The 12,071-nt window shown below is 40.5% G+C and overlaps 1 long non-coding RNA gene across 1 annotated transcript; it reads right to left on the minus strand.

Annotated features, from left to right (window-relative positions):
- Positions 1-8,628: 8,628 nt before the first annotated feature.
- On the minus strand, positions 8,629-10,984 carry LOC136437627 (uncharacterized). The gene is made up of 3 exons (XR_010756203.1): positions 10,959-10,984; positions 9,464-9,564; positions 8,629-8,987 (listed from the first exon to the last, which is right to left on the minus strand). It is a non-coding gene; the product is annotated as an uncharacterized lncRNA (long non-coding RNA).
- Positions 10,985-12,071: the final 1,087 nt, after the last annotated feature.

The following is a 12,071-nucleotide window of genomic DNA, read 5'->3' on the forward strand; positions in this document are numbered from 1 at the left end:
CCGAACTAAAATGATTCGGGGTCCCGGGCGGGTCCAAAATAGCCCGACAGCCACTGGGTTTCCCAAGGGGCTAAGCAGGGGTCACACCCGAAAGTGGCCCCAAACAGCCCGAGAGCTTAGGATATTTGGAGTTTCTTTGAACACAACCAGGTAATCTCACCTGCGAACGTTTCGGTGTCTGTCAGACACCTCCTTCAGAGCTTCTGACTGGAGTACTGCTTCTCACCAGTCAGAAGCTCTGAAGAAGGTGTCTGACAGACACCGAAACGTCAGCAGGTGAGATAACCTGGTTGCGTTAAAAGAAACTCCAAATATCCTATGTTCTACTAACCTGATGAAGCTATTTTCGGAAGCCCGAGAACTACCTGGCTGGGACCTTATTTTCAATCGGGACCGAAGCGTCAGGCAAAGGTCACATAGCCTTTTGAGACAAAAATTGGGATAATAAACCACTGAGCCATGGGCATGATATTCAAAGATAGATATACTTAAAACTACTCCTTAAATAGTCTGTTACTTGTCCAAACGTAGTCAAGTACCTGAGTCTTTAGTTGTCTTTAACTATCGTTTAGAAACCATATATCCTTTTCTTTTCTTTTTCCAACATGTACTAGGTGGACCCAGAAAAGAAGGATAACATACGTCGGTAAGTTAAGTCCAACTTTCTATCACAATCCCGCTAAACAAACATTGCGATCCACAATGAAAACAAACATGGCGCCTGGCCGGGTCGCCATCGCCGATCGCCATCAGTAAGATCTAGTGATTTCTTGTTCCCTGGTCCATAAATAGATTACTTTATGACAAAATACAACAGCCTGCGATGTTTACTCATCAAAGCATAGTCTATTCTCTGGTAAATTTCATCCTCTTTTATGGGTTAGTAAAGTCCTCCCAAACCATAAGGCGTATAGGGCGACGCCCATCTCCGTTTCATAGCCCTGGGCCACACTGTGGTGCAATCACTGCAGCAGGGGGGCTAATTAAACGGCAGTGGAGTGTGTTTAACTTTCATACTAGTACTGTTTCAGAAGTATCTACCATCTTTATCAAGTCTTTTGACTTGGTGTGCCTCTTGTCCAGACATGTCCTACCCGAACGCGAACTCGGGCCTTCTGGTTCTGAATGATTTGAACCAGATGTGGTAAGTGGCGGAGGCGCAGCCCTCTACACAACATCACGACACCACAGGCGCATACCCCTCCTTTATATGGGTATTCCGATGTATTCCGATCCGGCGGACCAGAATTTGCCGTCAAACTTTGTGATGGGTGACTCTAGGGATTCACTTTTTATTGGGGGGGGGGGGTAGGTTGCTCCTTGCACCCAGGAACGTAATTCCGGATGGGACGTTAAATCAGAGATCTCGTGTTTGAAGAGAGCCACACCTCGAAAACTTTAACAATCTCACCACACTTGCTGTTTAGAGTGTGGTTTATTCCCAACGAACACAGGACATAGAGGAATCTTAATTGACACAATAAAAGAACAGCGACTTCCGCAAGGTCTTCTACAACTATACATGCGAACAACAACAATGGGATTCAAAATAATCAACCTACGTAAAATTATAACAAGTTTATGAATACTTCAACATGTCAAGTTCAAACTATCACTTATGCTACTAGCTCTAAGATCTAAACATTCTTTGATATATTTACCTATTTGTACACAGTATACTACGCGTTCTGCGTAGATAGATAGAAAACATCCGTAAAATCTTCTTACAGAAACAGGAAGACCACCTTATACTGCCCTCATTTCCACTAGGTATAGACACGAAAAAAGCCACATCACTTACCGAATTGACTGCACGATATATCGACGGTAACACAGATTCTCGCCTCTTCAGAGTCGGTATGAAAAGGAACAGAATGGTCCTGTCTTTTTATGTAGACAAAGGATGGATGGCGCAACAAAACTGGTTTTACCGGTTTGGCCAGCCATAATTAGTTAATGAAACAATCAGGTATGCGAAACATGCTAATTTGCAAAGAATTCAGAAAACATTAGCGTAATTACAAAATTGCCGGGATACGAAAATATATTTGTCTTATTATATCTCTCAGCGGAAAGCAATTACAATCAGTTTTCACAATAGTATCTTAATTAATCATTTTGTACCATAGATTGAGATTATGTCTGGAGATGGCAAAGTACAAAATTCGCCAGCCGATTTCTTGCAATAACGAGCGTTAAAAGTCTTAACCAACTAGGTAAACACTGTTCTTTTGTTTTTTAATGACAACGTAAGATAACCACAGGGAACGTACCCTGCAGGCTATCCTTTGTTATAGTTTTTCGAATACAATAGACATTTGTGTCTTAGCCTTCGGGAGCCAGAAAACGATTACTGAGTAAGCAGAACATATGCATGCTTTAAATTACTTGTCTAATATCATAATGTCTCTTTGATTTGCATACTTATTACATAAGTAAAGAGTAACAGGTGTTCAATTTCTGTGTTTCCGTTTCAGGACATTAACCGGAATACACTTTTTTTCGTCAGGCCTTATTCAATTAATGTCATCTTTCTTTCAGAACACAGGGGCATTAATTGATTAGTTTAACATGATGAAAATACATTTTTGTATCTGATAAATCCACGACTCTTCTGACTTTGGTATTGTACACCGAATTATAGATTTTTTCTCATATGTTCTTTGATTATTCAATTGATTTGCTTTCGAATTGGCATACTACAACTTAAGTATCCGTTTCCCGAAATTTATTTTTGTTATCATATACATGCTATTTTGGAGTTGCGTTGTACGAGATACAGTGTCAAATTTTGTGTGTATGTGTGTTTGTGTGTGTGTGTGTGTGCGTGTGCGTGCGTGTGAGCGTTTGTGTGTGTGTGTTTGTGTGTCTGTGTGTCTGTGTTTGTGTGTGTGTTTGTGTGTCTGTGTGTCTCTGTATGCGTTTGTGTGACTGTGTGTCTGTGCATGCGTTTGTGTGTGTCTGTGTGTGTATGCGTTTGTGTGTGTGTGTGTATGTAAGCGTGTTTGTAAGCGTGTTGGTGCGTGTGCGCGTGTGTGTGTGTGTGTGTGTATTTGTGACTTTGCTTGTATTTGGATAGCATTCAGTACTATGTACAGGTTACTTGCTTGTTTGTATATTGACAACTCGCTTGATTAGATATTTCAAATCAGAAGTAAAAGGTCCGGTGCTGCAGCATCTTGGTGTCCATGGATCAAAAGCGCCACCTGGCAATAGTAACGAAAACTGCATTTTTTTACGCTTTCAAAAAAAACTCTTTTTTTCATTAATGATTCCAAAGCATTATCCTGGCACTGTTAACTACTCCTCCAATTGTTCCTCTGTGCCTTTTTTTTAGTCCTTTGGACATTGCTTGATGACTGATCTTTATAGAATATGAGAAACTCACAAGCAAAAGGCTGAAGAGTTTTTCGTTGGAGTACTAGTACCTTTGTTTTCATGGATCAAGAGCGTCACCTGGCAATTCTTACTCGATCTGCAAGTATTCATTGTCATGGAAGCTTCACAGTTATAGATATAATAAGATATCTCATAGACCCGTTTGAGCCGGAACATCAAGTTAATAATATACAGGATCCACCGTGTATTTTTTTTATCGATGTATGCCCGACTGGTATAGTTTACCATTTTTTTAACACAGCAAAATAGTCCGAAAACGCATACAGTTCTGGTAAAAATTGCAAGAGGACGCTTTTGAACCATGAATATATCGGTGCTGCAGCATGAGGTATAGTATTTACTTTAGATGTATTGTTTTGCACTTAATTTTTCTTCTAAATTGTCAACCTTTTACAATTCCATTCGTGAACAAAAGAGTTAGCGTTCTATCCTAGGGCAGGGACATAATCTGAACACAGTTCTAAGCATATATGTCCTTGGTGCTGAACACTATTTACATGCAAACATATTCTTATGATTGGTATTGTATACTATCCAGTAGTTCTGCGTACCTAAACGTAACAGCAGGTACAGGTACATGTACCGGTACATAGGTTTAGGTACAGGTCCAGACCTGTACCTTTACCTGAACAATTTGGATAATTAACATTTGTTCTACAATAATTTCAGTATCTTCATTCAAAGAAAATAACAAGGCTTCCTACCGCCAAACTCCCTTGGCCTTGCTTTCAAAACTCCCTGCCTGCTAAAATGATCTGTTGCATCTTAGTTACGCTGTTCCCAGGTGTCACGTTGCTCACATTTGGTGTTGCATGAGGCCATGAGGTCAGGAGATCAGCCACAAAATACAGTATTGGTACGCAGCACTACTATCAACACAATACATACCTGTCATTGTTATCGAACAATATCCACGCATGTACACAATCTGTCCTTGGTACTGAATTCTATAAACAAACAGGAGCTAGAAGAAACATGGAGACACTTCTTTGCTTGCTGAAGTTGACAGATGTTAGATATAGCTTTTTTGTTTCTGTGAGAAAAGAAAGAGAACACCAGCCGTGTCATCACCGGCACTATCACCTCACACCAAGGAGGTTATATAACCTCCTTGCTCACACGGAGCCTGATAGATATATATCTTTTTTAATGTTTCTGTGGGAAAAGAAAGAGAACACCAGCCGTGTCATCTCATTTTGAGCAGTCCTTTTATCGATGAAACGAAGAAAGTGCTAAAGTTTTTCAACAAAAGGTCCGCTGATGCAAATACAATTATAGTTTCTAGCGTCTTGGTAGATACCTGCAGTTCTAATAAGGGTCACTAGGTGTCGCTTTTGATCCGCGTCGAAGCTTTGTAATATGCTAGATAATTCCAGTATACATGAGAAATCCTAGACGACATTATTTTATGAGCAAATGTTTAACTTTTGACAAAGTTTATATTGCTTGCTTTTTTGGCTTGTTTAATTCACAAACTATTTTATATATTATACATCTATTGCCCATATGTATTATGCGATTGTAAACCCTTTACAATTTCAATTCACTTCAGTTTAGTCTATGAATAAAACCTCACAGCATGAAATTTAAGTGCAGTACATTAGGAACATTTACATTACACAATAACAAAACACTATATCAGCGACAAGTTTACACCTACAAAGCTTTTAGAAAAGTCACAAGAACGTCTTTTGAAGAAAGTTTTAACTTTTAAAACAGTGATTTATTTATTTATTCAGAATAACCACATTTGTGGAAGGATTGACTTAACAATGACTATCACCTTTTCAAGATGTCAACCCGGACCAGACTGTAAGGTTTGAACCATTGCGCACCGGGGCATGCCCCTACTCTTTTTCGAAAGGTGTGGTGGATTCTTTAACGTGCGCGGGGTGTGCCTCTCCCCAAACACGGGACCTCCATTTAACATCCTATCCGAGGGACGTCCCAAACTGAAGCTAGGTACTCAATTACACCTGAGTGAAGTGAGGAACGTTGTTTTAAGTGCCTTTCCCAAGGGCATAACGTCCGGGCGCATGTTCAGACATGTCTTGGGGTAAGCCGGGTTCGAACTCGAGTTTCCTTGTTTGACGGCCGAATGTTCTAGCCGGTACGCCACACGACGCGAGAGTAGCAGTGCTACAGAGTTCACTTGTTATTCAGGTGGATGGCCTGGTTGAGGAACCGGTTTTTGAGTCCTTGTGTACAGACTGCTGGCAATGTGTGTCCGTGCCATTTGCCTGTGACTCTAGACCTAGCCGGAGGGACAATTTAGTTTTTCCAGCATGTTCCTTAGTAGTTTCACCGCCACCAACTCTTGGCGTTCCTTCAAAATTGGCATTTCGGGCACCTCACCTCCCTTCTTCCTCCCAGAGAGATAATTCGGAGTGCTTTTCTTTGCATCTTTTCAATGGTCCTTTTCTTTTCTTTTTTGTTACAGGCTACAAGACAATACGTGACAATGCTCAAACACTGTCCTGTTTGTAAGGACCCTTTAGCAGTGGAGCTTGTGGGAGGCCTTCGAGACCACAGAATTCAATTGATCATTGTAAGCCAGACACCATCATCAATTCATCACTACATCACTTCTCACCTAAGCTTCAGTCTCACGAATCAAGAGCGATCTTATAAACCCGGTCAGGCTGAAACTTCATGTGATTTGGAATCCAAAGTAAAATTTTCTCTGTGAGCGCCCCCTGAACGTATCACGGGAATCAATTTGTCTTCGGTATAGTTTGCCTGGAATCTTATTACTTTAGTGTAACACTAAACGTGCAGATCGACGTTCTTTTTAAGGGAACGGCGGCTAATTTAACAGTAACGAAAATATATTGCAATTCTAGAAAACATTACAAGGGGGCAATTTTGATCCGTTAACAAAAAGGTGCTGTAGCAAGAAGTTTACTTTTCACTTATGACAAACGCATTTCGTAACTTTTTTCATAGTCAATAATAGACAAGACCCATCGTAACCACATGTACACGTGACATGTTCTTACTAATAGACAATCCGCACAAAACCCCTGTCCATATAGAATATAACTAGACAGCCGTGAAGTTTATTACAAAATCCACGAACACGATAGAATTCACAACCCTACACCAGTATAGTCTGACCTGTTCATGACTGTTGAGTTCACTACTTTCATTATTGACAAATCCGATGTGCTCCTGTATGTGTAGCTTCCTTTTGTAGACTTCTGTACGTAGTGATGGCGTTAATTTTATTGGGAGGGAGGGAGGGAGCGAAAATCGTGAAAAGGGTATAGGTCGTAGCAAAAGAATTATGCATGAGAAAACAATGTAAGAGGAGGACAATGAGTGTACATGGTTTTACCCTGGTACAGATATAAACCTAGCACACTAGACAGCTAGAAATGTTAAATATTTATTGTCTTTCTTATTTAGAGAACTTCGGATCTCCAAGTGATGATCAAACTGTGACGTCAGATTGCTAATATATCTTAACACAATTTGATTGGCTACAATTGATCATCCAGTGCGTGATACTTGCGTGATATATGAGTGATATATGTGAGTGATATGTGCTTGACAGACGCATGTTAGACTGACAGAGCGGCGAGGTTCTCTTGTGACGACATGGGAAAATTTGGACTGGTTTCAATCTAATACCCATAATAATCGTGAGAAAATATCATGATTCCTCCTCAAAGACATCATTTCAAAATCAATTTGTATTTTCCATTAATATTCAAGCACAGTAAAATGTTACGTACTTGACGGTTGCCTTTTAAATTTGAATGTTCAACAGGTAATGTTGCTTTCATGAATGGGAGGGGATGGAGAAAACTGTTGCAGTTAGGGACTGTACACTATGTGTAACGGGGAATGGTGGTTGTCGATCGATATCGTGGAATGCCCAGTCAAAATATTATTTTGGTCGCAGACCACTGTATTTCACCTATAGGGATTTACATGTTTAGGACCCAAAAATGAGAAGCTTCGCCGCTCCAAAATTTATAGTAGGGTGCACAATCCAGGTGCAAGAGTTTAGTATGGTTGAATTTAGGGTTCAATCTACAAAATTTGTGAAAATGAGCTAAAATTTGCCGGCTCGTTCTCCTTTGAAAGCCACTTTAATATGACCCCAAGTGGAGATCATCATACTGCAGCCCACGCACAGTAGTCGGGCGGTAACGATATTTAGGCTCGAATCCAAGCTGATCGAACAAACACCGTAATCCAACTCAAACAGTCTCAAAACGGACGTATTCCTCTACCCTTTTCCACAGTTTCCGGCCGGCTAACCTGCGCATAAGACAAACTACGGCCTTTTCAAACAATGTGACGCACTACATCATAACCGAACTACTATTAATAATACTACGGTGTTCTCGGACCAGGTGTTACCTTTGATAGCCCCCCCTCCCCACAAGCACCCTCCCATCCCGTCGAAAAATTGTCAGATATCTCTTGTTCTATGTATGTCTTCAAAAGGCAAGAAAAGCGCGGCCATCGTAAGGTAACTTTTTGGCGTAAGGTTGAGTTCTTCCACAAGGCGATATGGAAGTCTGAAATTCTCTTTGACGACATTATGGTTAAAAATTGTTTTTGTTTACCTTTCTTATTGTTTAAGGATCAATGCCTTACTTAACATCGATACAAAATTATGCATTTTTACTAAATCGTCAAAGAAGGGTGAATGTTGTTTCTGTGAGGGATGGGTGTGTCTGTTAATATTCATATTCGTCAACCAAATTAAGATTCTATGGCCTCGTATTATTGTGGTCAATCCCTACCCTCACATTGCTCTACATGTACTATACTCTTCCATGTGTGTGTTATTGCAGCTTCTTATATATTGTTGAAAACATTTCATTTATTATCTTCAGCAATAAGCCAAGGGAAGCAAATATATGTTCAACTATAATATTATGATAAGATAATACGTAGGAAAAATAACACAAGTACAATCTGAGTTTGGAACACAATGCTGAAGAGATTTTATTACAGCACAAAGTGATACACAATCACATATCATTGTTCCATTTGTAATTCTCAACTACTGTGACGTAAGCCTCTCTACATAGTCGCCATGTATGCCGCCATTTTGTTTTACTTTAACAGTTTGCTGGTTCGATCATGTTGTTTCTTTTGTCCTCTGTGTCATGATGCTTGGACTGTAGTTACGCTAGCGCTATGAGGTGGAATATGATATTGTAACTGCATCAACAAACTTTAGCAGGTTTGCTTTTTTTTGTTATTACATTATAATTACAAACAAACTGGAACAATTAGTTCCCATCCTTGCCATCGTTGACTTCAAGTACCTGTCGAATTGTTATGCTGTTATTTTGTTTACATAGATACAGAGATATATGCATTGGTTAAATATATAAACAGTTCTATTGTGCAAAAGCAACATGTCGAGTGTTATACTGAAATATGTAAATGTGATAAGCTATCAGAGGCACGCCACATTCTCTAATCTACGTGTAGGTGACGTCACTTGGACTTCCTCCGGTTATCGTTTTCCGGAAATGACGTCTCCGATGAAGTCGACCACTTACGCCGCCCCGTGACAACCTCGGCAGGCTACCTGGTACACCTTGTAGCCTTTGTCGATGCTGCAAAGGCCAGCATAGGAAATCGTTAGACGAGTCAAAACGGAGGGTATGCAAGTGATGATAGAACTCTAAACAGTACTAAAAAAGAATATTTAGTTTATGAAGAATGCTGCCTGTACGACCAACACAAAACTGTATCAGTTTGACAAAGTATGCAAATCACGCAGCCATTTAGTACACAGCAGCTGCTAAGGTTGTTTAATAGAGAATTTCAGACCTTCTTTCTTTTACGTTAATTTCCTAACTGTCAGGGGACATAGGCTGGGTGATTGAACAGCTCAACATTAATTGTGCTGTTAAATGGGATCGATCAATACATTCAATATGCCACGTGACTTCCACAAGAGAAATATTCACATGGGATTAAGACATATGGGCCCGTATGTTACATATAGTGATAAATTGTTTTCACGAATGGACATTTAAAAACGGTTTTTTTTTCAAGATAAGGAATAAAAAGAACATGTATGCCATACCTGGTGTCATCAGGTGAGGTGTAGGTACACGCCTTGGCTCCCATGGGGGCAGCTTTCACAGTCACCATGCCTACAGCTGCAGCAGCTGCTTTACTGAACAGCTGTAACACAATACAAACCGAATCAGGTGCTTGAAACAACAAACATTTACCATGTATCAATTTTTGTCCGTTATCGTTGAAAACGTTTTGTACCACGCAAACCTAATATCTTGTTTAGTACAGGGTGATCGCGAGGTAAGAGTGTCATATATATTATACAGAATACAACAAGGGGTATTCCGTAACACCCGAGGTTCCAGCCCAACCGCGGGTAGGATCGCCCGACGGCCGTAGGCAATACACACCCGAGAAAACACACAATTCAATGCGGAATGCGCCAGAAGTTGAGGGAGTTTTGTGTCCTCGAACAAAAAACTGCAACAACATTGATTCTAACCTCAGAATCCGGTATTCAAATTTTCGACGGCGGCGCCACCGGCGTTTTCAAAATGCATTCTAAATATTCCATGGAAGCCCGTGTGATACATCTTCGAACCCGGAAAATTATCACACGGTCCGGAAACTCGTATCGAACGTTTTCGCGGCCAAGATATGATATAAAAGTGATTATCGAGGCTCCCATACCCCTCCCCTAGTCATCTTGTTGAGAGCATAAAAGCCATGGGAAACGAACATGAATAACATTAAGTCTAACACTGAGCACTTGTTGAATCAACATCAAAATGAATCTCTCTTCGACCCCCTTTTCTCTATATGCAATATATATTCTATATTCTATATATTCTATCAGACGTTTACAAGACTGTTTAAATGTACTACTAGCCTGGTTGCCAGACCGCCGCGCTCCTGGCGCTAATCCTTCGGCCGGGGAAGCAACTCGCGCCGCCGCCACAGACAGCACACGGCCCACTTATTATCTCTCGCGATAGATATCAGGTTTCAGCTGCCAAGCGCCCGGGTGCCAACTCTATCCCTACTACCAGGTCTTCCTCGGCCAAAAAGGCTTATCATCGCATCGCGCTTTGGTCTGGTCTCCAGGCTAATGTACTACAGTCCACTTCTAGTTCTTTTAGTCCTGTTCTGACAAATCCTCAGTCGATGTTCCAGTGATCCTACCGAGTCTTGCACACAGCTTGTACACTTCACCACAGGCTAGCCACACTACACGTGAGCACAATGTTCTAATAAATAAACTCGCTCTGGTCTAATTTTCAACGTGTTACGTCGTCAAAGAGAAATTCAATCCACCGTGTTTTTCGAAATGGTCAATAGAACAATTGAACAACATTTATTAGACGATCGCATTTGGATTCATTCTAGTTAATGTTTTAGTTGTTATATGATAGAATACAATTTTTATATCATTTTGTCATCATTCGCAGGTAGTTTTATAAAGTTGGTAACGTTAGATAACAGGAAAACTATTGTTGAATAATTAGAGTAGCAGGTTGGGACCAGAGATTACATGGACTAAGAGTGATTAGAGTACCTACCCCTTTTTGACCAGTCATTTCCTTCTATGCGTTGAGCAAGAAAAAAAGAGAGATGGAAATGCAACGTTAATCAGAAGTCTCGTTTGCTAAATTGTAAGTCTGGTTACCCGTATGCAGAAGTGTCAATGTAGTAAATTATAACAAAAGTCAGATTTCATATATTTTTCGATGACCCATAATCGATAATTTCTGTTTAATTTTTTTGAAACTTTTGACAAATCAGCTTGAGTTCATACATAAACGTTCAACTTGATACATAATGATGTGTAGCTAATATCTCACCTTGCTGTTCGTACCACCCATTGCTATTTGTCACTCTGTCTGGTAGGTAGATCTCAGCAAAGTTGACCGAGTTGTCTCTGTCCGATGGCGATCGTCTCTGCCTGCAGAATATTCTTCCAGCGGCGGGCAAACGGTGATATCTTACCTGACATACAGGCAGACGGATGACTTGGCGAACTCTGATTGGTCAAAAGGTATGTATATTTGAACATTTTCCCACCTAGTGCGTGATCTGTGCGTGACAGACGCATGTCGGAAAGGTAGGGAGAGCGAGGTTCTCTGGCGCCAACGTGGGAAAATGCGTGCCTCTCTCAAAGCCTAAAATCACAGAGAGAATATTTGTATCTATCATGAATGATAACTCTGGTAGGAAAAAAACATGTCTATTAGAATTTTTCCTTTGTTTTTCTAAGTTTTTCTTCTTTATATTTTAGGTACTAAGCAAACGTTACTGTTATACACAATTGTAGGACTTTTGAAACATGTACTAACAATTATTGATACGTAGGGTAAAAAAAAAACAGCACTATTAGCCTCCGAAGCAGGCGTCGAAGGAGGGCGTCGCTCCAGCCGTAACTGGTTATGCAATATCAGATCTAATCATGCTATGTGTGCGCTGCTGTTTTCGAGGCACATAACGAAAAACATTCGGAAAGTGTACATGATATGATGGCGCAAATAATACAACATGGGATACTCTTAGAAAGAGCGTTTTGAACAGCGGCAAGTCTGATTCAGAGACTTGTTAATGCTCGTTGCAAGACGCCATACTTTAATCTGTTACTACTCAGTGGCGCCAGTTTCGGCTGTTCCGATACTTACAAGTTGGGA

The sequence above is a fragment of the Branchiostoma lanceolatum genome, chromosome 6, assembly GCF_035083965.1.
Source record: "Branchiostoma lanceolatum isolate klBraLanc5 chromosome 6, klBraLanc5.hap2, whole genome shotgun sequence".
Lineage (NCBI taxonomy): Eukaryota > Metazoa > Chordata > Leptocardii > Amphioxiformes > Branchiostomatidae > Branchiostoma > Branchiostoma lanceolatum.